Raw genomic sequence first — 27,674 nt, forward strand, 5'->3', positions numbered from 1 at the left:
TTCTCTTAGTTCAGTTATCGGGTCAAGTTGAAGCCTGGTAAACACAGGATAATGATCACTGCCAAAAGAATCCTGAAAATACACTTCCGAATCACAGTGTGGACCTAATTATGGACTGACAATGGTCAAATCCAGGGCGGAAAATGAAGCAGAAGCCAAGTCATACCGGGTCATGGAACCATCATTCAGAAGGAAAAGATTCTTTTCATCAAGGAGAATATCAATGGCTTTACCTCCAACATCCAACTTAACAGCTCCCCACAATGGATTATGACTATTAAAATCACCACACAATACATTAAGATTATCTGACACATTCAAAAGAGAAGTGTAATCATCGCTGGAAGCAAGAGCTTTATTGTAGATATTAAAAATCGAGACCGATCTCGTTTCCTTCAAATGGATAGTGACTGCATTCTCTTCTATTTCAGACTGTGGCAACAATATTTCACTAAATGACAACGAATCCTGTATGAGTATAGCATAACCACCTCTAAACCCGAACGGACGGTCTTTACGTATACAGACATACCCTTCCTAACGGAATCGCTAATTAGGATTCAAAAACGTCTCCTGAAGACATATAACATCTGGCATGGGGTCAAGACTGTTGACAAAAACTTTAAAACCCGGGCCATTAGCATTTATAGATCTAGCATTCCACTGAAGGATTAAGAGAGCCACAATAAGGATTATGACTTCCATTGTTGACCCTTAACCATGCTCGTTAGATCATCAGATGACAACTTTAACCCCAGTAGAGAATGTGCAGCTGATGCTATCGTCTGTAGACCATCAGACCTGAAGGCACGATTTCTTGCAATGTTGGCAACTATGCAAATAACAAAATTGAGAAGATCAACTGGGGAGATATTGTTGAACAGACGTGTACAAGATCCGTCAGGCATAAGGTAAGTAAGAGGATCGGTCTGGCATTCAACCTCTTGGGTTTGAATCTGCGTAACCATGGCACGACGAATTACCACACCAGAAATGGGAATAACCGGAGACGGTGATGGAGCAATGGGTGGTGGTGAATGAACCATGGGAACCGGAGATACCGTAGACTGTGATTGAGCAATGGGTGATGGTGAATGAACCTTGGGAACCGGAGATACCGGAGACTGTGATGGAGCAATGGGTGGTGGTGAATGAACCTTGGGAACCGGAGATACCGTAGACTGTGATGGAGCAATGGGTGATGGTGAATGAACCTTGGGAACCGGAGATACCGGAGACTGTGATGGAGCAATGGGTGGTGGTGAATGAACCTTGGGAACCGGAGATACCGGAGACTGTGATGGAGCAATGGGTGGTGGTGGTGAATGACCTTGGGAACCGGAGATACCGGAGACTGTGATGGAGCAATGGGTGGTGGTGAATGAACCTTGGGAACCGGAGATACCGGAGACTGTGATGGAGCAATGGGTGGTGGTGAATGAACCTTGGGAACCGGAGATACCGGAGACTGTGATGGAGCAATGGGTGGTGGTGAATGAACCTTGGGAACCGGAGATACCGTAGACTGTGATGGAGCAATGGGGGTGATGGTGAATGAACCGGAGATACTGGAGACTGTGATGGAGCAATGGGTGATGGTGATGAATGAACCTTAGGAACCGGAGATACTGGAGACTGTGATGGAGCAATGGGTGATGGTGAATGAACCTTAGGAACCGGAGATACTGGAGACTGTGATGGAGCAATGGGTGGTGGTGAATGAACCTTGGAACCGGAGATACCGGAGACTGTGATGGAGCAATGGTGGTGGTGAATAAACCTTGGGAACCAGGAGATACCGGAGACTGTGATGGAGCAATGGGTGGTGGTGAATAAACCTTGGGAACCGGAGATACCGGAGACTGTGATGGAGCAATGGGTGGTGGTGAATAAACCTTGGGAACCAGAGATACCGGAGACTGTGATGGAGCAATGGGTGGTGGTGAATGAACAGCAGGAACCAGGAGATACCATGGGAGACTGTGATGGAGCAATTGGTGGTGGTGAATGAACCTTGGGAACCGGAGATACTGGGAGACTGTGATGGAGCAATGGGTGGTGGTGAATGAACCTTGGGAACCAGGAGATACCAGGAGACTGTGATGGAGCAATGGGTGGTGAGTGAATGAACCTTGGGAACCGGAGATACCGGGAGACTGTGATGGAGCAATGGGTGGTGGTGAATGAACCTTGGGAACCGGAGATACCGAAGACTGTGATGGAGCAATGGGTGGTGGTGAATGAACCTTGGGAACCAGGAGATACCGGAGACTGTGATGGAGCAATAGGTGGTGGTGAATGAACCTTGGGAACCAGGAGATACAGGAGGACTGTGATGGAGCAATGGGTGGTGGTGAATGAACCTTGGGAACCGGAGATACCAGGAGACTGTGATGGAGCAATGGGTGGTGGTGAATGAACCTTGGAAACCAGAATACCGTAGACTGTGATGGAGCAATAGGTGATGGTGAATGAACCGGAGATACTGGAGACTGTGACCAGGAGCAATAGGTGATGAGTGAATGAACCTTGGGATGCACAGATACTGTGATGGAGCAATGGGTGGTGAGTGAATGAACCTTAGGGAACCAGGAGATACCAGGAGACTGTGATGGAGCAATGGGTGGTGGTGAATAAACCTTAGGAACCGGAGATACCGGGAGACTGTGATGGAGCAATAGGTGAGTGAGTGAATAGTGAATGAACCTTAGGAACCAGGAGATACCACCAGAGGAGACTGTGATAGGAGCAATGGGTGGTGAGTAGAATGAACCTTGGGAACCAGAGAATACCATGAGCTGTGATGGAGCAATGGGTGATAGTGTGAATGAACCGGAGATACTGGAGACTGTGATGGAGCAATGGGTGATGAGTGAATGAACCTTGGGAACCGGAGATACTGGAGACTGTGATGGAGCAATGGGTGATGGTGAATGAACCCGGAGATACTGGAGACTGTGATGGAGCAATGGGTGGTGGTGAATGAACCTTGGGAACCAGGAGATACCGGAGACTGTGATGGAGCAATGGGTGGTGGTGAATAAACCTTGGGAACCAGGAGATACCGGAGACTGTGATGGAGCAATAGGTGGTGGTGAATAAAACCTTAGGAACCAGGAGATACCGGAGAACTGTGATGGAGCAATAGGTGGTGGTGAATAAACCTTGGGGAACCAGAATACCGGAGACTGTGATGGAGCAATGAGTGGTGGTGAATGAACCTTAGGAACCAGGAGATACCAGGAGACTGTGATGGAGCAATAGGTGAGTGGTGAATGAACCTTAGGAACCAGGAGATACCAGGAGACTGTGATGGAGCAATGGGTGGTGAATGAACCTTGGGAACCAGGAGATACGGAGACTGTGATGGAGCAATAGGTGGTGGTGAATGAACCTTGGGAAACCGGGAATACCAGGAGACTGTGATGGAGCAATGGGTGAGTGGTGAATGAACCTTGGGAACCGGAGATACCGGAGACTGTGATGGAGCAATAGGTGGTGGTGAATGAACCTTAGGAACCGGAAATACCGGAGACTGTGATGGAGCAATGGTGGTGAGTGAATGAACTTGGGAACCGGAGATACCGGAGACTGTGATGGAGCAATAGGTGGTGGTGAATGAACTTAGGAACCAGGAGATACCAGGAGACTGTGATTGAGCAATAGGTGGTAGTGAATGAAACCTTAGGGAACCGGAGAATACCAGGAGACTGTGATGGAGCAATGGGTGAGTGGTGAATGAACCTTAGGAACCAGGAGATACAGGGAGACTGTGATGGAGCAATGGGTGGTGGTGAATGAACCTTGGGAAACCAGATATACATAGAACTGTGATGGAGCAATGGGTGATGGTGAATGAACCGGAAGATACTACATGGAGACTGTGATGGAGCAATAGGTGGTGGTGAATAGAACCTTAGGAACCAGGAGATACTGGAGAACTGTGATGGAGCAATAGAGGTGATGGTGAAATGAACCGGAGATACTGGGAACTGTGATGGAGCAATAGGTGGTGGTGAATGAACCTTGCGAACCAGGAGATACTGGAGAACTGTGATGGAGCAATGGGTGAGTGAGTGAATAAACCTTAGGAACTGGAGATACGGAGACTGTGATGGAGCAATGGGTGGTGGTGAATAAACCTTAGGAACCAGAGAATACCGGAGAACTGTGATGGAGCAATAGGTGGTGGTAAGAATGAAGACTTGGGAACCAGGAGATACCGGAGACTGTGATGGAGCAATGGGTGGTGGTGAATGAACCTTAGGAACAGGAGAATACCGGGAGACTGTGATGGAGCAATAGGTAGTGGTGAATGAACCTTAGGAACCGGAGATACAGGAGACTGTGATGGAGCAATGGGTGAGTGGTGAATGAACCTTGGGAACCAGAGATACCGGAGACTGTGATGGAGCAATGGGTGGTGGTGAATGAACCTTGGGAACCGGAGATACCGTAGACTGTGATGGAGCAATGGGTGGTGGTGAATGAACCTTGGGAACCGGAGATACCGGAGACTGTGATGGAGCAATGGGTGGTGGTGAATGAACCTTGGGAACCGGAGATACCGGAGACTGTGATGGAGCAATGGGTGGTGGTGAATGAACCTTGGGAACCGGAGATACCGTAGAGACTGTGATGGAGCAATGGGTGGTGGTGAATGAACCTTGGGAACCGGAGATACCGGAGACTGTGATGGAGCAATGGGTGGTGGTGAATGAACCTTGGGAACCGGAGATACCGGAGACTGTGATGGAGCAATGGGTGGTGGTGAATGAACCTTGGGAACCGGAGATACCGGAGACTGTGATGGAGCAATGGGTGGTGGTGAATGAACCTTGGGAACCAGAGATACCGGAGACTGTGATGGAGCAATGGGTGGTGGTGAATGAACCTTGGGAACCGGAGATACCGGAGACTGTGATGGAGCAATGGGTGGTGAGTGAATGAACCTTGGGAACCGGAGATACCGGAGACTGTGATGGAGCAATGGGTGGTGGTGAATGAACCTTGGGAACCGGAGATACCGGAGACTGTGATGGAGCAATGGGTGGTGGTGAATGAACCTTGGGAACCGGAGATACCGGAGACTGTGATGGAGCAATGGGTGGTGGTGAATGAACCTTGGGAACCGGAGATACCGGAGACTGTGATGGAGCAATGGGTGGTGGTGAATGAACCTTGGGAACCGGAGATACCGTAGACTGTGATGGAGCAATGGGTGATGGTGAATGAACCGGAGATACTGGAGACTGTGATGGAGCAATGGGTGGTGGTGAATGAACCTTGGGAACCGGAGATACCGTAGACTGTGATGGAGCAATGGGTGGTGGTGAATGAACCGGAGATACCGGAGACTGTGATGGAGCAATGGGTGGTGGTGAATGAACCTTGGGAACCGGAGATACCGGAGACTGTGATGGAGCAATGGGTGATGGTGAATGAAGCTAGGGAACCTTAACCACATCCGAATCTCCACGCACCTTCCGAACAGCCTGAGAATAGGAAAGTTTACCCTCAACTCTAACTTTCTGGATTTGGACCGCTTCCTGATATTTAATACATCCTCTGTAGGCAGCAGAATGAGCTTCACCACAAGTTTTACATTTAAGAGAACTTTCATTGCACTCCTCTTCATTGTGCTTCCCCCCACATTTAGCACAAACATGATGAGTGCTCCTACACTTAGCAGAGACATGTCCAAAGGACTGAAATTTAAAGCGGCACAGAGCAGGGGGGGACGTATATCCGAACTGGAAATCTCTGGCAGAAAATAACAACATGATCTGGTAAAGACTGACCAGTAAATGTCAACAAAGCAAAACAAATTTAGTAGGAATTTGTAACACTGACTATGTCAGTAGTAACCTTAGCCAATGCTCTCGCCAAAGCCCGCTGGCTGGATCATCAGTTGACAAAGGGTTGGCGAAGTGTCATCATCATCATCATCATCATCATCATCATCATCATCATCATCATCATCTGCCTTAATTATGACAGCGGTTGGCTTCACCTGAACTGGCTCATCATAAACAAATGTAAGATGAGACCATGCAGAAAGAGTGGCAGTAGGAGGTTGCTTAACAACACAAGCTTTCTTAGAAGTACCATCTGGAATGCGACCGATTCCCTTCCTCCCAGAGGACACTACTTTGAAGCCATCCTCACAGTGCATTCTGTTATCAGCCATTGCCGAGGAAAATCCCCAACAACAGACTGATTAACCCTCGAAAACGAATAAACGTAGAGGTTTCAATACACTCCAACAGAACAGAAAATCAGAAAACAACAACAAAAAGGGAACAACCATAAACAACCAAGAACGCCATGACACTGTTCAATTTGCTCACAAGCAAAAGACGTCCGTACTCGACGGCAGTCAAGACCGAACTCCATTTTGTACTTGGGTTTACTTCCCCGCGAAACGAAGCACCCGGGATACCGAACCCAGTCAGAGCGGGTGGCCGTGCACTTAAATGTAACGAAGACTTTATTGGCTGGTTCATTGGCCGATACACTCAGGGTTCTTTGTGTTTGTATACAGATGTTGAGTTTTGAAAATACATGCTCATTTTAGGTGTATAACAATTTGCAATCACCAGACATCATAACATGTCATGTGTACAAGTATCACACCTGCCTGTCTGTGTAATTACATAATGTGACAGAGACACAACTCGGGTGCACGAACCATAAATCAATGCGTTTTGTTTATGGTGGATAGCCTGATAGGTGTTACGTTCAAATTGCATGTGGTCAGTGATCGAAGTTGATCTTGCATATTGTCATTAGCAGACAGGCAGGAAGACACATAAGTGTCAATACAACAGACATTATAAGTCGAGGGTAATACGGTCTGATGTACGCCTCTTTGTAGCAGTGTTACCCGAGTCAGTGAAACATATTCTGACAAGCATAAAACTGCTACAAAAAAATGTCAATTATGTTTAAGCTGAGTGTGCAAACCACTCAATGTATAAAATACCTTTAATAAAGCTGTGAAAGTCGGTAAAATAAATCTGTACAAAATGAACACAAAAACAGCTGATCGAACGGATTTCGAACTCCGGTCACTGCATGCGTCATATTATGACCTCATACGATTGTTAGCGCTTCAGCTTCTCGGCGGAGAGCTTGGCGGTTACCATGACAGCGGGTAATATTTTTTCCAAGTTGTTAAACCGTCATTGACCAATGAAATTAAAGCATTTTACATGGAGGTAAGATAATGAGTTTTGTCACGACCTTATAATTCGGGCATCCTGCTTCAGGCTGTGCGAACCTATTCACTGCGCATGCGCTTTGAGCGCAGCGCAGCACAGCTGTTGAAATCACTTTTCACCCAAAGAGGGGTGAATTTAGTGAATCGTTTGAACTCCGATTTCGTGGTGTGTGCGTGTGCGTGTGCATGTGCGTGTGCGTGTGCGTGTGTGTGTGTGTGTGTGTGTTCCATCGCTTGATTTTTCAACTTGAATTTGCATTATTGATAATTTGCTACTGTAAGTCCGTACCGAAAGGTATCAGAATCTGCAAAGTTTGATTGTTTGGCGAAATCGTGGCCTGGGCTCATTGCTTGCCATGTTGCTAACATCTGAAGGGATGGTGTAAATCCAGCTAGGGTCCATGCAGGAAGCAAATGTACTGTAAGTCCCCATGGTCCCTATTATGATGATCCACCTTCCGTAGCCTATTTTTATATTGTATTGTCATGTTTAGTTAAAATGTTTTAGATTTAATTACTAGTTTTAAATTCATATCTGTGATAATCTAGCTGTTCTACTGTCCTTCGTTGACAGGTTTTTTTATAATTTAATTTAGATTATTATTAATCTATAACTTGATTTAGTCACGATATGACTGGAATATTGCCAAAGTGACTTTAAATTTTAACTCACTCACTTTGCCTGTCTCAACCTGTGAAAATCCGGGTTAGAGTTGATCTTCAGTAACCCATGCTAAGAGGCGACTAACGGGATCGGGTGGTCAGGCTTGCTGACTTGTTTGACACATATGTCATCACATCGCAGTTGCGTAGATCGATGTTCATGCTGTTGATCAGTGGATTGTCTGGTCCAGACTCGATTATTACAGACCGCCGCCATACAGCTGGAATATTGCTGAGTTTGGCGTAAAACTAAACTCACTTACTTACTCACTGGGAACCATGGCAGAAGGATGGCTCCTGCGCGTATATCAAGTCCACTAGCGGCCATCAGATCCTAGAACAACACGCCATTCTGCACACACATGGTCGTCAAAGATTGACGGTTCCAGCATGCATATGGTTCCAGCATATGCGTCCGCAATTCCGTACTGTACTGGTTCCAAGAGTCTCGTCTGAAGATTCAAAGTATTGTTCTGATTTGGCGTTATTCCCATCTTAGACTGGAGTGAGTTTAGGTTTACGCCGCTTTTAGCAATATTCCAGCAATATCACGGCGGGGGACACCAGAAATGGGCTTCACACATTGTACCAATCCGGGGAATCGGATCCGGGTCTTCGACGCGACGAGCGAACGCTTTAACCACTAGGCTACCCCCACCGCCCCTCCCATCTTAGAAATGTCAGGTTTAGTTAAAAACGGGGAACCATTTTCTGAGTTTCCACCCTAGGGCCACCTGTTTGTTTGAAAACAGATTCGTCCGTGAAAATGGCATCAGCAAGGTTCAGACCAAAACGTTTGTCCAAAATGTGCTGCTGACGAGAGGTTGTCCAATCGTTATTTGACAAAATATAGATTATGGCTATGTAATGTGGCCATGGCAAACACTGACATAATCTACTACTGTGTGGTCACGTGACCTGACATAGCAAAATAGGAGAGAACCAAAGCAGCACCACTGAAGACGTTTCCAATTCTATGCAGTTTTGATTAAAAAACACACACACTTAAATTAAACGTGTATTTTTTCCGCATTTTTGCACAATGCTATATACTTGCCATACATTGATACTAGCATGGGAAAGACAACCGATTTTAAGTTAACGTTCACTGGCAGATTTAGAGATGAGGGAGTGGGTGCTTGTCAACCAGGGTTATTCTCTATAATGTTTGTGTGTTTACTGTTGACTGGTTATGGTTTGATGTTAATTTGTATAAGAAGAAGAAGAGCTTTATTCAGTATTTATGATCACACGACCAAGAGTACAATTCAATACACATAATATAACACATGGGCAGGTGAACAATTTACAATTTATACAGTTAAATATAGTTTTAGATAAATTGCAATATTTTTTAGGAGTTTTACATGGTATAATACTCGTAAATTCGGCGCCAATAGTGTCATAAGAGTACACATTACGTAGCCACGGAAATGGCAAAGTAATTGCAGATGTTTCCGAGTAATGTGTCAGTGTTACAGGAGAAAATGTTAAGCCAGTCTTGTTTGAACCGTTGTTGTGCCTAAAGAAACCATCAGCGGTTACACGTTCACAAAGGCTGCAGTCATTTGAATCTTAACAAGTGGTAGCACCAAGTGCCAGCTTCTGGCACATATATGGCGCTTGCATCGTGCAAACGCAGTCATTGAGACAAGTTCCAGCATTAGTAGTCACGGAGAGGCAAAGGCAGTCCTCCTCAACCAAGTTGTTTGGCTCCCCGTCACACCAGGGTGTTATCAAGGTACCATCAATCCATCTCCAGGTACCTTCCTCCTGTAAGTCATCTGAGCCAACCCAGATATATCCTGTTGGAATCCCGCCTGAAACAGAAGCCCAACCTGAAATAGAAAAATGCACCTCGACGTACTGAAAAGGTATCTCTTGTCAGTCCTATAATCTCCCTGAAACTATAGTATGACCAGAAATGATTGAGAATTTTAGGAATATGTTTAATTGGATTTCTAGTATAAACAACATTGATCAGCTATCAAGTGCTTGGTTTCATTCAAGAGAGACAACTCCGTTAATCCTTTTTCATTAGTTTGTGAAGAGTTATCCCCCTTTGTTTACTTGCTAGCAGACGACATTTTCAGTGCTCCTCAGTATGGATGAATATGAGAAGAGGAAGTTCAGCTAAAGTGATTTCAAGTAGAACAGGCATCCCTTTGTCCACTGTTTATCGTGTTTTGAAACATATTGCAAATGGATATGGCATTGAGCACCAGGGAGGCGCAGGTAGGCCCAGAAAATTGACAGGAGGCGGCTTGGTATTCTTTTTTTAAAAAACAAACGAAGGAGTTGAGAAAACGTAAGGCTTGATATGATTGATAGAGGAACTGTGGCTGTCTGTAAGGAGACAATCAGAACTGAGCTGCATGCAATGGGTTGGCAGAAAAGTCGAGGACTTCCATCACCGATCATGAAACCTGAACAAAAGGAGCGAAGGTTGAACTGGTCTTACAGCATAGAAATTTTAACTGGGACAATGTGATTTCTCAGATGAAAGTTCTGTGTGGCTGTTTCCTAATACACTGAAATTCTGGACGAAACAAACTGAAAAACCTTTGTATCAGCGCCCAAAGTACAGTCCGAAATTTAAGGTGTGGGGTGGCATATCTGTGTTAGGGGCAACGCCCCTCTGTGTATTTGAAGGGATTATTGGAATATGAACAGTGAGCTACACAGATATTCTCGAGGGACATTTACTTCCATCTGCTCACGTGTTCTATGGACATTTTTGGATTTACCAGCAGGACAACGACCCAAAACATTGTTCAAAGCATTCACAGGCCTGGATTCGGACCCAAAATATGACATTATTAGATTGGCCAAGCTATAGCCCTGACCTAAATCCAATAGAAAATGTTTGGGGACTTATGAAGAAAAGTGTCAATAAGAAAAATCTGACAAATATTACTGAAATGAAAGAAGAGATGGTCCGATATTGGGACAGCATGAACCACGACTTTCTAACTTCTTTGATCAGTAGTATGCCCCGCCGCATTGAAGCCTGCATTGCTGCCCATGGTGACTTGACAAAATACTAACTGTTCACCTGTCTTTGAATCTGGAGTTATTTTCTGCTAATATTGACATTTAATACGTGAGTAATGAGTGATTTTTTTTTTAAAAATTACAATCTTTAAATTCTCAATAATTTCTTGTTATACTGTATTAGGTGTACATTTTCAATAAAAACAGTTTTTCCATCTAACACGTTATCCATATCATAATTTATTTAACTTTTGGCATCGTGAATACTGTCTTCACGAATACAACGCACTGTTATTTGTTCTGTATCTGTTGTTGCCTAAAACAAGTATAAAGGTGCCGTACTCTTCAGTAGATGTGAGTGTGTGATGTCACGTCACATTCAGCAATGTCACAGATATGCTACAATCTGGACAAAGAAGCGTGAGAGAAAAATGAAGCCTAGTATATGCAACGATTGATCAATCAGGGCACGATGAAACATCTCTACCGTGTCACCATCAAATAGTCATTAGTTGGTTCCTGAGAGAGTCACGGAGCACTGGGCCCTTGCCTTTCAAAGAATATCACACAGGTGTCATCGGTCGACAATACTTTTATTATATTTATCCCCGCAACGCGTTTTGCGGGGGTACTAAATGAACTCGGATCAGAACTTTAAAACCGTTAACTATTTCTTCTTTCTTCTCCAGACTTCTCACAAAGATAGGACTGTGGTGTACTGGTGCGTTTTGATAGTTTAGGATTTCTGAATAAAATATTTTTTGCGTTTCCATGGCAACAAGTTTGACTTCGACTGAATCTGGTGGTAGTGCTCCTTTCTGTAGCAGAACTTAAAAACCTTTCAATACTCTCCTTCCACTTTATACACGCCAAAACATTCGACATAATCATAACTAATAGACATATTCATGAGGAGTATTTTGCCATGCATTCTGGGAGATATTGATGACTTTGTCTTCTTGTTTAGTTTATTATGTATGCAGGCGTCAGACTGTGCCGATTTTACATAAGTAGGAAACGCGAATTTGAAAATGTGCAACTTCGCAAGGGGTCGTAAAGCAATCAGGCCATTCGTAAGGGAATGTTAACCCATTGTTTGGCTGCCGGTAGTTTCTCCGGCTTCGACAGCAACATCGGGAGGAGTGGGCAAAATGTTTGGCATGTCAAAAAAAATTCCGATACCCTTTGGGAAGGTTCATTTTCATGATGCCTAAGTGTCTCCACCTTGTGAATTCATGTCATCATCCTATTGCCTTCGTCTGTCCACCGGTACCATCGGGCAATTTTCACCTTGCGAAGATAATACGAAGGCAACAAGATGCCCAATTGTCAAAAGAAGTTAACGTGACTGCGTACACTCCTCATGTACACGTGAACGTCCAGGTTAGAAAATTGATCTTCAGTAACCCATGCTTGTCGTAAGAGGCGACTAACGGGATCGGGTGGTCAGGCTCGCTGACTTGGTTGACACTTGTCATCGGTTCCAAATTGCGCAGATCGATGCTCATGCTGCTGGTCACTGAATTGCCTGGCCAGACTCGATATCTAGCTGGAATATTGCTGACAGCGGCGTAAAACTAAACTCACTCACTCTCTCACACTCCTCGTGATACCTGCGTACAGCAATCGTATTGCATTACGATTCCATTTCAGTGGGACCACGGTGTCGGTAAGCAGGCTGAGTTTGAGTAGCTCAAGTGTGTTTCAGCTGTGACGGTAACGTGGTCATATAAAAGGGCACCCTCAGGGCGACTCCAACCAGTCTTTCTTGAGCATCTTTACAGACCAGAGGCTTGTGTTACTCCTCAGCATTTAACATAATTACTCCTAAGTATTTTCCTGAATCCACAGACCTCACACTATGGCATATGAAGATAGACAATCAGAAAGAAGAAGGCAAAAGCCTTGATACTGATAATGCACCTCGGAGAGCATGATGAGCAGCTCTTGCAGGCCGAGCACCTCCTCTTACAGGTAAAATTTGTGATATTGCACTTTTTTTTCCAGGGCTGGGGCAAACAGAGGCGTAGGAGGAAACTGAGGTTTGTGTGGGTCATGAAATGGTTGTCTGACAAAAGGAGAGAAGAGTTCTGGCCACTACACAACTCCACTTTATGAGCTGAGAACTGAAGAGGAGAAGGTATTCTACAATTACACAAGGATTCCCAGAGGGCTCTATGACGTGCTCAGAAGGATAGAGGACAGAATAATCAAGAAGGACGCATAGAACCGAAGGTCACTCCCCTCTGGTCTCAAGCTGACAATGACTCTCCGACACCTGGTCTGCGGTGATGATTATCCGAGCATGTCCCAAATACAAGAATTGTTCCAAATACAATCTCACTCATCACCAGTGAAGTCTGCGATGCCATCAAAGCTGAGTTTGCTGCTGAGGTGATTCAGTGCCCAACTACAACTGAAGAGTTGGCTGTTATTGCTGAACAGTTTGAGAAGAGATGGCAGTTCCCACACTGTTGTGGTGCTCTGGATGGCAAACATGTGGCAGTCATCTGTCCCTTGAAGGCTTGCTTTGAATACAGAAACTACAAGGGCTTCTTCTCCGTTGTGCTCATGACCGTAGTCGACGCAGACTACACGTTTCTGTGGATTGATGTTGACTCTGATGACGCAATGACGAGAGTATCTATGATGGATCAGAACTAAAGGAAGGTCTGGAGAGTCAGAACAACATATTCAACATATCCCCTCGAGTTTGAAACAGTTCGTAATATATCAAATGTCTTTGCATTTATTCTTCAAATATTTCATATGTGACCAAAATGTCAAATGTTGATAGAAACAATACCCAAGGACTTAGCTTCCTGGACAACTTTAACTTTATAATAGAGTTTCCATCTAAATATAAATCTGGGTCCTTGTAAGGTTTATATTTTCGACAAAAGCGAAACACCAAACACCATGTATAATTACAATTAAACATGGATGCCTTTCAACAGTATGCATGTTTGGTTTGGGGATTTTTGCTTTAAAAAGATCTTAGGATCCATCAGTGTATATGGGCATGTCTGATTCAGCTTTGTAACTGATCATATTCTTGTTGATAAATAGTAAGACGCAGCTGAATTGGGCGCCCTTGTGTTGGTGAGTGAGTTAATACTTAACGTCACATCGGCAATATTTCAGCCATATCGTGACGAGAACATTTGATATTGAAATGAAACACATGTACATTATAAAAACCTGTCGACGAAGGACAGTAAAACAACTAGATTATCACAATTAGAATTAAAACTAGCGTGGAAAGTTTAAAACTAATAGCACTATTGGGACAATTCAATATAAAATCAGGCTATAGATCGCCAACAACAGAAGGTAGATCACCATACTAGGGTCCATGGGGACTTACAGTACCTTTGCTACCTGCATGGACACTAGCTGGATTTACACCATCCCTTTAGCTGCTGGCGATTGTAAGAAATGTTAGCCAAAATTAAAATGACAAAAATGCTACGTTTAAAAATCCTGGCAAGTTTAAATGGACTTGGAACATTTTGGGACTTACGTACCCTCTCAGGAGGACAATAATTTTACACTACTTCAACCCCCTTTGACGGTACAGCCACTAACAATCTCAGTTGCTAATCTAATTGAGTGAGTGAGTGAGGTTAATATTTAACGTCACACCGGCAATATTTCAGCCATATTGCTAATCTAAACTACCAATAATAAAATATATATCTATTTACAAATCAGTTAGCAAGTCTAATTTTTTTAAAAAGGCAATAATTAAATGAGAACTTATATTACTAAAAAGATCCTTCATAGTTTTTACTTTGAAATAAATATCCCTTGTGATGGGATATTCAACACAGTCAAGCAGGACATGCTTGACCGTGATTCTGTCATCACAAGGGATACAAAACGGAGGATCCTCACCTTTTAATAGGTACTCACGAGTATATCTAGTGTGGCCAATACGACATCGTCGTATGATGACCTCCTCAAATCTGGACTGACAACCCAAGTAAGTGTAACCGATATAGGGTTTTATTTCATGTAATTTATTAATACCTACTTGGGTGTCCCACTTCTTCTGCATCAGATCACGGATGTAAGTTCTAATAGCAGCTTTGTAATCAGAGTAAGGAATAAGAAGTGGTGTCACAGATTTGTTGAGAGCTGTCTTCGCAGCAAGATCGGCCATTGTATTCCCAGAAATGCAAACGTGGCTGGGTAACCAACAGAAGACGATGTCGCATTGGCCAGTAGCAAGATCATTATATAATTCGATTATTTCAATTAAAAGTGGATGTTTGCAAGATATATTTTTAATAACCTGAAGGCAAGAACGAGAGTCAGAAAATATTATATATTGTTTATGTTTGGGATGTCTTTGAATATATTTATGAGCTGTTAAGATGGCGTTTGCTTCTGCTGTAAATATAGAGCTGTTATCAGGTATTCTAGAAGATATTGTTCTGGATCCAATGACAGTGGCACATGCCACTGCGCCACCGTCCATGGACCCATCTGTTAATAAGGATTTGTATGTATTATATTTGATTTTTAATTGATTATATTCTTGTTTATACTGTAATTCATTAGTTTCAGATTTCTTAAACTTTGTCAGAGTTAGGTCAACTTGGGGCCTTACCAGTTGCCAAGGAGGAGAAGAAAGAAGACGGGAAGGAGATATATTTTCCAGTTCAATGCCGGCAGCAGAAAGAAATGGTTTAATTCTGTGCCCAAGAGGCAGAACAAGAGAAGGCTTTTTGTTGTACAACTCCTCATAAGAAGGATTGAAAACACAGTTAAATGCAGGATTAGACTCGTTACAATAGAGTTTTGTTATATACTGTAAAGATAGTTTGATACAACGTTGGGTAAGGGAAGGCTCATCAGCCTCAACATAGAGACTGTCAATAGGAGAGGTTCTAAAAGACCCAAGACAAAGTCTCAGACCTTGGTGGTGGACAGAATCTAAAAGTTTTAAGTTGCTTTTGCAGGCTCCATCGTATACGATGGAGCCATTATCAAGTTTCGAGCGGACCAATGAACGGTATAGGTGGAGGAGGGTAGCTTGATCCCCTCCCCACTTTGAGTTTGAAACAACTTTCAACAAATCAAGGGCCTTCAGGCATTTAGCTTTAAGGGATTTGAGATGCGGCAAAAAAGTTAAATTGGAGTCGAAAATTAGACCCAAGAACTTGACCTCCTTTACAACTTTGATGGGAATGCCATTTAAAGATAGTTCTGGGTCTTTATGCGGCTTATATTTTCTACAAAAGTGTAGTCAATTAGTTTTGGACTTGGAAAATTTAAAGCCGTTTTCAAGACACCATTTATTTATTTTATTTAAACACAACTGCAATTGCCGTTCAATAGTATGCATATTTTTACCACGACAAGAAATATTAAAATCATCCACAAAAAGTGATCCGTCGATTGAATCGTTTAAAACCTTGGATAAACTGTTAATCTTGATACTAAATAAAGTGACAGAAAAAATACTGCCTTGAGGGACACCTTGATCCTGATTATAATGATCAGACAGGGTTGAACCCACTCGGACTTGAAATTGCCTGCCTTTTAGAAACTGTGATATAAAAAGAGGCAAACGGCCCCTCAAACCAAAATCATGTAAGTCCTTCAAAATGCCATGCTTCCAGGTGGTATCGTATGCTTTCTCGAGATCAAAGAATATCGATACTGCATGTTGTTTATTTACTATTGCATTTTTGAAAAAGGACTCTAAACGTATCAAATGATCAATGGTAACCACATTGGATATTGGTGATAAGGTTATTGGTTTCAAGATACCATGTTAATCGATTGTTTACAATTCGTTCCATGGTTTTACAGACACAACTCGTTAAAGAGATTGGTCTGTAATTAGACGGATCAGTATGATCCCGGCCAGGTTTTGGAATGGGGACTACAATGGCATTACGCCAGGAAGGTGGGAAATTCCCTGTAGTCCATATCATATCAAAAATATTTAGCAATGTTTCCAAACACGATTCGGGCAAATGCTTTAGGAGCTGATAGTGGATATCATCAGCCCCTGTTGCTGTATCATGAGCTTGCTCAAGAGCGGTATGTAGCTCATGGAGTGAAAATAGTTCATTATAATCTTCACCATTGTCTGAGTTAAAATTTATTCTTTTTTTCTCCTGTTGTTTCTGAAATTCAGGGACATAATTTGATGATGAAGAATGTTCGGCAAGAGTTTCGCCAATTTTATTTGCTATGTCAGTTTTATTAGTTAAGAGATTATCACCATCCTTCAGATGGTGTACAGTAGATTTAGAACCTTTGCCCTTAATTCTTTGGACCATGTTCCACACCATGGACATAGGTGTACGTGAGTTTATTTTGGAAACATAATTCCTCCAAAACTGACGCTTATTTTGTTTAAAGGCACGTCGAGCCTTGGCATTTGATATTTTAACTTTGTCTACATCATGGACGGTAGGATGTTTGCGAAAATATTTTTCCGCTTTCTTCCTGCACTTTCTGGCCTGTTTACATTCATTATTAAACCATGGTTTACGAATGTGTGGAGTTGCAGAAGACTGTGGAATTGTTTTGTCAGCAATGTCATTTAAAATATCCGAAAAAGACTGTATAGGATCTTCACTGTTCCTAAAAAGATCATGCTTAATGTGTTCAACACACAGAGTTTTATATAATGACCAATCAGCCCTGGCAAAGTTCCTTCTGAATACAGGTGGATCATCACCAGGGTTGATGTTTTGAGAATGGTTGGGAAGTGATCCACTCCCACATAGGTCATCATGTACCGTCCATTCGAATTCATTATATAAGGTTGAATCAGTAAGTGATAAATCTAGGGAAGAATATGTTCCCGTAGCTGGATGTAAATAGGTGGCTGAATCGTCATTGAAAATACATAAATTGTTATCGGAAATGAGTGAGTGAGTTAATATTTAACGTCACATCGGCAATATTTCAGCCATATCGTGACGAGAACATTTGACAGTAAGAAATAGAATATATATATAGATATTATGAAAACCTGCCGACGAAGGACAGTAAAAATACTAGATAATCACAGATATGAAAATATAAAACTAGCAAACAAAGCTAAAATATTCCAATGAAAGAAGACAATACAATGTAAAAATGGGCTATAGATCGCCAACACCAGAAGGTAGATCACCAAACTAGGGACCATGGGGACTTACAGTACCTTGGCTACCTGCATGGACCCTAGTTGGATTTACACCATCCCTTCAGCTGCTGGCGATTGTAAGGAATGTTAGCTACAATTAAAATTACAAGAATGCTACGATTAAAAACCTGGTACTCTTAAATTGACTTTGAAAGTTTTGGGACTCACGTACCCCCTCAGGAGGACAATAATTTTACGCTACGTCAACCCCCTTTGAGGGTACAGCCACTAACAATCTCAGTTACTAATATAAACTACCAATAATAAAATATTTAACTATTTACAAATCAGTCAACAAATCTAATTTTTTTTAAAATGCGATAATTAAATGAGGACTGACATTATTAAAAAAGATCCTTCAGAGTTTTGGATGTGAAATAGATATCCCTTGTGATGGAATATTCAATGCAGTCAAGCAAGACATGCTTGACTGTGATCCTTTCATCACAAGGGATGCAAAACGGAGGATCTTCGCCTTTCAATAAATATTCATGAGTATATCTAGTATGGCCAATGCGACATCGCCGAATAATGACCTCTTCAAATCTGGACTGACAACCCAAGTAGGTGTAACCAATATAGGGTTTTATTGCATGTAATTTATTAATACCTACTTGGGTGTCCCACTTCTTCTGCATCAGATCACGGATGTAGGTTCTAATGCTAGCTTTGTAATCAGAATATGGGATAAGAAGTGGTTTTACAGATTTGTTGAGGGCTGCCTTAGCAGCAAGATCAGCCAGTGTATTCCCAGAAATGCCAACGTGGCTGGGTAACCAACAAAGACGATGTCGCATTGGCCAGTAGCAAGCTCATTATACAATTCAATAATTTCTAATAAAAGTGGATGTTTGCAAGAAAGATTTTTAATAGTCTGAAGACAAGAAAGAGAATCGGAAAAAGATGATGTAATGTTTATACTTACGGTGTCTATTAATATATTTAAGAGCTGTTAATATGGCGTTAGCTTCTCCTGTGAAAATGGAGCTGTTATTTGGTAGCCGAGAAGATATTGTTCGGGAGCCAATTACAGTGGCACATGCCACCGATGCCACCATCCTTGGACCCATCTGTAAATAAGGATTTGTATGTATGATATTTACTTTTAATTGATTATATTCTTGTTTATATTGTAATTCATTAGTTTCTGCTTTCTTAAACTTTGTCAGTGTGAGGTCAACTTGTGGTCTTACTAATTGCCAAGGAGGAGAAGAAGGAAGACGGTAAGGAGCTATATTATCTAGCTCAATGCCAGCATCAGTAAGGAATGGTTTCATTCTTATTCCTAATGGTGGCATAAGAGAAGATTTTATTATACAGATCCTCATAAAGAGTATTGAATACACTGTTATAAGCAGGGTTGGATTCATTAGAATAAAGTTTAGTGATATATTGCAAAGACAATTTGATGCGGCGATGGTGTAAAGAAGGCTCATCAGCTTCGACATAAAGACTGTCAATAGGAGAAGTTCGGAAAGATCCAAGACATAGTCTCAGACCTTGATGGTGGACAGAATCAAGAAGTTGAAGGCTGCTTTTGCAGGCGCCACCATACACGATGGATCAATAATCCAGTTTCGAACGTATAAGTGCTCGGTACAGTTGGAGGAGGGTTTTCTGATCCCCTCCCATTTTGTATTAGAGACAACTTTCAGCAAATCAAGGGCCTTCAGGCATTTATTTTTAAATATTTAATATGCGGTCGGAAGGTCAAGTGCTCATCAAAGAAATTAAACCCAAGAATTTCGCTTCTTTTACTACCTTAATAGGAGTGTCATCTAAATATAAATCTGGATCTTTGTGAGGCTTGTATTTTCGGCAAAATGGATACAATTAGTTTTTGACTTTGAAAATTTAAAGCCATTTTCCAAACACCATTGATCGATCTTGTTTAAACAAAGCTGTAGTTGCCTTTCAATAGTATGCATGTTTTCCCACGGCAAGATATATTAAAATCATCCACGAAAAGTGATCCATCAATTGAATCATTTAAAACACTTGCCAAACTGTTTATTTTAATGCTAAATAGAGTGACAGAAAAAATACTGCCTTGTGTGGGACACCCTGGTCCTGATTGTAATGGTCAGACAGGGTAGATCCACGCGGACTTGAAACTGTCTGTCATTTAAAAAGTTGGATATGAACTGAGGTAAACGACCTCTCAATCCAAAACCATGTAAATCTTTTAAAATGCCATATTTCCATGTTGTGTCATATGCTTTTCGAGATCAAAAAGATAGACACTGCATGCTGTTTATTGATTAAAGCGTTTTTCACAAATGTTTCCAAACGTACTAAGTGATCGATGGTACTTCTGTTTTTGCGGAAACCACATTGAACATCTGTGAGTAGGTTATTAGTTTCTAAGTACCAAACAGAGACGATTATTAATCATGCGTTCCATGGTCTTGCAAACGCAGCTTGTCAAAGAAATAGGTCGATAATTCGAAGGATCGGTATGATCACGTCCAGGTTTAGGTATGGGGACAATAATAGCATCACGCCATGAGGAAGGAAACTTTCCAGACGTCCAAATGTCATCAAAACATTCAAAAGGGTTTCTAAACATGATGCCAGTAAGTGCTTTAGGAGTTGATAATGGATGTTATCAGCTCCTGTAGCAGTATCGTGGGCCTGGTCAAGAGCAGTATGGAGCTCATGAATCGAAAATATTTCATTGTAATCTTCCCCATTATCTGAATTGAAATTAATAGATTTCCGTTCTTTCTGTTGTTGATACTTTTGAAATTTAGGTACATAATTAGAGGAGGAAGAATGTTTAGCCAGTGTCCCACCAAGCTTATTTGCAATATCCGATATATCAGTCAATAACTGATTCCCATCTTTCAGATGGTGAATGCTAGATCTAGAGCCCTTACCCTTGATTTTCTGGATCATATTCCATACCTTCGAAATCGGCGTACGTGCATGTATTTTAGATACATAGTTTCGCCAAGATTGACGTTTATTTTGCTTAAACGTACGCCTTGCTTTAGCATTTAAAATTTTAAATTTGTTCAAATTATGGACCATGGGATGGCGACGGAAATAATGCTCAGCCTTTTTCCGCGCCTTACGAAGCCTGTTTGCAGTTATCATTAAACCACGGTTTGCGTACGTGAGGAATTACAGAGGACTTTGGGACACACTCGTCAGCTATGGTATGCAATTCATCAGAAAAGCATTTTATGGCATCAGGGACATTAATGAAAATTTCAGGTCTAAGCTTGTCAGTACAGAGAGTTTCAAATAAGTGCCAATTGGCCTTTTAAAATTCCATCTCGACACTTGAGGAACATCAGATGGATGCACGGGTTCTAGTATTGTAGGAAATGGTCACTTCCACAGAGGTCGTCATGGACTGACCATTCAAATTCATTCAATAGGTTGGGGTCAGTAATTGACAAATCAAAGAGCTGAATATGTTCCTGTGCCAGGATGTAAATATGTATTGGAACCATTATTATAAATGCATAAATTGTTATTCATAATGAAATCCTCCAGAATTTTGCCTTTAGCGTTTGTTGTTGCACTACCCCAGAGTGGATTGTGTCCGTTTAAATCACCCCATGATTATACATGGTTTAGGCAATTCATCGTACAGAGCTTGGAGTTCCGCTAGTTGGACAGTTGATGAAGGCGGAGTGTACAAAGAGCACAAAGTAACTGCAACATGTAAAGTGAGTCGTACTGCAACGGCCTGCAGATTTGTTTTAAGTATAACGGGGCTGTGGATTACATCATTCTTAACAAGGATTGACGATCCTCCAGTGGCCCTGTCCCCTGGAGGAGAAAAATAGTGATATGCACTATACTGACGCAAGGCAAAATGATCTGTCTGCTTCAGATATGTCTCTTGTAAGCAGAATGCTGACGGTTTAAAATCTTGGACTAAAAGATGTAAATCATTCAAATTCGTCCTGAGTCCTCTGCAATTCCATTGTACTAGAGGTGAAGAAACTATCTCTTCGGGGGATTAACAGGAGAATGACCCCTCACTTTTCTGGAGGGTGACAAGCTATGCGACCGAAAATGGCTGCTTTCAGACACATCCATGTCCTCGAGTGATCCAAACTTATTAAACAGTTGGACCTGGTTACTGGACCCTTTGGGGGCTCTTCCACTAAGGTTCTTCTTTGTAGGTTCAGCTTTAGATTTGGATTTAGTGTTTGCAAGTTGTTTCACATTTGTGTCAGATTTGGGTAATTGAGTTGATTGTGATAATGATTGCACCTGAGGTAAAGATGAATCCTTATCACAAAACGCCTGAGACTGAATGATTGTTTGACTTGAAGGAATGGTTTGTGAGCAAGAGCTCTGTCGAGGAGGCCTCACTTGAACTGCCGTAGATATCAAAGTAGGTGCAGATGTCTTTGTCCACGTGTAATCAGTCTGGCAAGCAATTGTCTGAAGAGATACATGTTTTGTCTTCGGCTCTGGAAGTCGTACAGAGGCCGTAGTGGCATAACTAGATCCTGGCTGTTCTTGAGCAAGAACAATCTTCCTTGCTTCCAGAAAACTTACATTACGGTCATGCTTTATTCGAGAGATTTTCGACTGAAATTTCCATGTAGGACATTCCTTTGACGAGGACGGATGACTACCTGAGCAGTTGACACAAGAAGGGGATTGGTACATGACTTGCCATCCTCACATGCTCCACCACATCGATGACAAGCGGCTGCATTACGGCATGACTTAGATCCGTGTTCAAACTTCTGACAACTGTAACATCTCAGGGGATTCGGGATGAAAGCATCAACCCGTAAGTTACAGTAGCCAGCTTTAAGTGATTCAGGACGAGCAGGAAGACCAAATGTAAATAGATAAGTGTTTGTCATGATGGTTTCATTGTCTCTCTTCATTGTAAAACGTTTTACGTCAGTGACATTTTGTGATTTTAATTCAGCAACAATTTCAGCTTCGGTCATGTCCGAGAGACAACGTATTGCATCTCGCACAATCCCCTTGCTGCTGTTTAAAGTCCTGTGAGGAGAAACTTGCACAGGGACATTTGCTAAAGATTTAGTTGAAAGGAGAATCTGTGATTGAATGTGTTTCTTGCACTCAATCAAAAGACAGCCTGCACGTAACATTTTAACTTCTTTAACTTCTCCAGCTAAACCTTCAATACCCTTTGCAATGGCAAAAGGATTCAGCTTTAGAGCAGATCCATCAGTGGAAGACATGACTAGAAATCTAGACCAGTGATCAGAGTTGATTGTTTGTATTGAAGGATCATCATCCTCCGAAGAGGGTGAATCTTCTGGTTCATGAGTACGTTTTTTGTAAGGGGGTGCCATGTTAGTGTGAGTTATGTTTCATCCACCTGGGTCCCCACCCACCATGGAGTGTCAACAAGGACGATGCCTTACATCTGTGGATCTCCAACAGATGGCACCAAGGATACCAGGTGGATATACTCAAGCAGAAACATATCTTGAAAAGACATATCCTACTAGATTGGCCCATGAGCCATCGCCTTCTGGGTATTGAGACTCTAGGCAAAATAATTAATTGATTTTGAACATTTTGCAAAATTATAATATGGAAAGTAATTGATGCCAAGACAGTTCCTTGAAGCGAAAATAATAAAGTAGTTCAAGAGATATAAAGTACAATTTCAAATACACAGGGCTTGGCATGACCAGCCGATTGATTGAACCGGGCCCATTCAACCACCCGTCTAGGTGAAGTCAGGGGCAAAGTGGTGTATTGGGCAAAGGAACACTGTTCCTGGAACCAGTGCCCTCAACCACCAGCCTCCCGTCCTCCACCGACACAGGGGCGCAACCCACGGCAAACGGGTTGGTGGACCTAATATCCCCCGGGTCCCACAACAGGGGGTTGAAGGGCGCTTAGCGTGACCCAGCACCCACCACGAGGAGGTGGCCCTGTTATCGGAAATGAAATCCTCGAGTATTTTACCTTTAGTATTAATGTGGGCACTTCCCCAAAGCGGGTTGTGTCCGTTAAGATCGCCCATAATGAGACATGGCTTCGGAAGTTGATCATATAAATTTTGAAGATCTGACAGTCGAATGTCAGAAGAAGTATACAAGCTGCACAGAGTCAAAGCAATGTGCAAGGTCAGCCGAACAGCTACAGTTTTAAGATTGGTATTCAGAGATACAGGGCTATGAATAATACCCTGGCGCACCAAAATGGTAGCACCCCCAGTTGCTTTATCTCCTGGAGGAGAAAAGGAGTGATAATCAGTATACTGTCTCAGATTAAAGTTATCGGTATTTTTTAGATAAGTCTCTTGAAGACATAATGCTGATGGTTTACAATCTTGTATCAACAAGTGAATCTCATTGAAGTCTTTTTTTCAATCCTCTGCAATTCCACTCCATTAAAGTCGACAACTGAGTCATGGTGGCTCAATTGGCGATCGTTCCCGTGAATGTGAGGAGGAACTGTTCCTCTGTCTGTCTTGTGTAGACAGAGTAACCTCCATATCTAGAGGCCCAAAAGAGTTTTCTAGAGGAACCGCTGAAGATGAAGGGATGGTAGGGGTTTTTTTGTTTAGTTTCCTTTCTTTCTTTTTCTTTGTATTTGCACTTGATGGTTGAGACGAAGACGTTTGAGATGAATTGCCAGGCAGACGGTCTGTTTGGCTTCCCGACGTAGATGTAGTGACCGGGGTTTGGAGTGACTGCAGCCGTAGTTAGAGTAGCTGACACGATAGGTTTTTCTGACAGGAAATAGAGGCCGTTGCTACAGAGCGTGTAACTGCAGCAGAATATGTGACAGTGGATGGAGTTGATGTTTGGCTTGATAACATTTTTTTTGCCTCAAAGTACGAAATATTGTTTTCACACTTAAATCTCATGATTTTGGACTCTTTTTGCCACACAGGGCATGCCCTGGATGAAGCAGGGTGCTGACCCTCACAGTTTGCGCACTTGTGATCTTTCTGACAATCTGTTTCCTCATGGTGGTCTGAACAACGGGGACACACCAGAAAGTTACGACAAGACTGTGATCCGTGGCCAAACTTCTGACATTTATAACACCGGAGTGGATTGGGGACATACACCTCCACTCCGATGTTGAAATATCCTGCTTTAATTGATGTTGGAATATGAGACCGAGCAAACGTCAAAAGATACGTATTGGTGTTAATGATAACACCATCTCTCTTGACTGTAAAACGTTTTACTGCCGTCACTGCTTGTTCTTTTAGTTCTGTGGCAATGTCCTCTTCACTCATGTCAGCAAGACATCTGGCTCTGTCACGAACGATGCCGCGACAGGAATTTAACGTTCTGTGCACAGACACAGCAACCTCAATGTTGGCAAATGTTTTGATGGATAACAAATTGACAGATTGCTGTCTCCGTGCACTCTCCACAAGAAGTGAACCACTACGAAGACGGGTGACATTCTTTACTTCACCACAAATACCAGATACAGCCTTTGAAATGGCAAACGGATTTAATTTGATTGGCAGGAAATCTGCAGCCTCAATGACTAAAAATCGTGGCCAAGAATCACTGTCAGAAGAATTTGTTACAGATGTGGGATCTAAATCTTCAAAACGTCTTTTCTTTTCACTACGAGATGAACCTGCATGTGGTAGTGCCATGGTGAAAGGAAATGATTCGACACCCCTGCTCCCGACCCACCATGGAGTGTCAACAAGGACGGTGTCAATATGCATCGGATATCCAAGATGCTGACACCAGGGATACAGGGGTGTTATACTCCAGAGAATATGACATGAATAGCTGTATTTATCTACCAATTTAATGCCCTTGACAAGAAATTGGAGACATACATTACCCAGGGGTCAACATCACCAGATTGGCCCATGAGCCACCGCCTTCTGGCATAGGACTCTAGGCAATTTAAAGTTATTAATAATTTAAACATTGAAAATCAAAATTTCCAAGACCCAATCATAATTTATTGTGCAAATATAACCACCATGCACAGGGCTTGACGTGACCAGCCGATTGATAGAACCGGGCCAGTTCTACCACCCGTCTAGGTGCCAAAGTGGTGTGTTGGGCAACAGGAACACGGTTCCAGGATCCTATTGCCCTCAACCACCAGAATCCCGTCCTCCACCGACACAGGGGCGCAACCCACGGCAAACGGGTTGGTGGACCAAATATACCCCCGGGTCCACAACGGGGGGTCGAAGAGCGCTTAGCGTTACCCAGCACCCACCACGAGGAGGTGGCTCTTCACGGGTGCCCTTGTGTTGGTAATTGAAGGCATTAGCGGCAGTAACGTTCTTCCTTTGCCCAACACACAGTTTTGACACCAACTTCACCTTCATTCGCCTGGTCGCTCAATGCCGTGAAACTATTTCTACATGGTTGTAATAAACGTGAAATAAATTTTCAACGACATTAACTTTAGTGAGACATATACCTACCATTAATGAACAAGTGTCTGACGATTTCGTCAAATAACCTGACAGGCGTCATCTGAGCCAGGACTGCTCCATCACTGAGGCATGCGTCTGAGGCAGCGGTGTAATTACTGTATACACTGGACATTTTCAGACAAGTCCAGCCGATGAAGGTGTACCCAGGAGGACAAGTCCCTGTAGGTTAGAAATATTTCAACATCCAAATGAATTCCTTGTGTGATTTCAATAATATCACGAGCATGATCGTATTGTGGCCTATCGGTGACACACCAATATATCACACACTCCATAAGACAAGTTAATTAGACCTCACTGGTATGGTCGATTTACGATAAGTATTTACGGGTGAATATACAAAGAGTATTGGTGAGTGAGTTTAAATTTACTAAAACAGGTAATACGTTACCAATAGTTAATATTGGAGTATACAATCTGTCGACAAAGGACAGTGAAACAACTAGAAATATTAAAACTAGCATTTGGCTTAAACATTATTTGACTATTCGGGACAATACAATATAAAAACAGGCTATAGATCCAAGAGTATTTCGTCTCTGGATAAGCGGGCAAGATACCAAAACAGCTGTGGTAATATACCGTCGTTCCCAGAGAATAATCCGCCTTAATTATCTGCCGAAATACATTCCATTTGGAGTGAATGGGAAACTAGTGAAACGCTATTTAAAAGAACTTACGTACTCACCCTCCTTCGTGTATGATTGCAATCCCCCTTCATTGAGAGGCTCATCTTGGGGTAGGACAGTGTATGACATCATATGACAGAGTTTACTTGCCTCACTGTACGAAAGGGAATGACACTCAGACTCTGACGCACATATTTGAGCACACTCAATGCGGCTCGAAGAGGATAATGTTTTGTACGAGGCTGTTGCGTTAAGTCTGACTGAGCCCTGTTGAAACTTTGAGACTTTACAGTTCACCAAATAAACAGAACCCGACTGGGCAATTAACATGCATGCTATGAGAGTAAAGTTTGTCAGCTCCATCTGTGCCGTATGTTCATCCATTCGATATAGCTTTACAACTGACCGATGATTGCCCAGATGGCCGTCTTATTTCATCAACTTTAGATAATGTCTGATGGCGTGGCTGCGAACAACAAAAGTATGAATTGATTGGACTTCATGCCCTTAAAGTACCAAGTGCTAAAACATAACGGGCACTTTTACATGTGAGCAACTGACATATTATCAATAAACTGTCATAGTAGAGTTAATGTTCCATAGTCTAAG

General features: G+C 42.5%; 1 long non-coding RNA gene across 1 annotated transcript; it reads right to left on the reverse strand.

Moving 5' to 3' along the window:
• Nucleotides 1-9,580: 9,580 nt before the first annotated feature.
• LOC124289049 lies at nucleotides 9,581-27,272 on the reverse strand. Its single transcript, XR_006901576.1, has 3 exons — nucleotides 27,125-27,272; nucleotides 26,425-26,595; nucleotides 9,581-9,690 (listed from the first exon to the last, which is right to left on the reverse strand). It is a non-coding gene; the product is annotated as an uncharacterized LOC124289049 (long non-coding RNA).
• Nucleotides 27,273-27,674: the final 402 nt, after the last annotated feature.

This window comes from Haliotis rubra, unplaced genomic scaffold, assembly GCF_003918875.1.
Source record: "Haliotis rubra isolate DU_JTF1 unplaced genomic scaffold, ASM391887v1 Scf430, whole genome shotgun sequence".
Lineage (NCBI taxonomy): Eukaryota > Metazoa > Mollusca > Gastropoda > Lepetellida > Haliotidae > Haliotis > Haliotis rubra.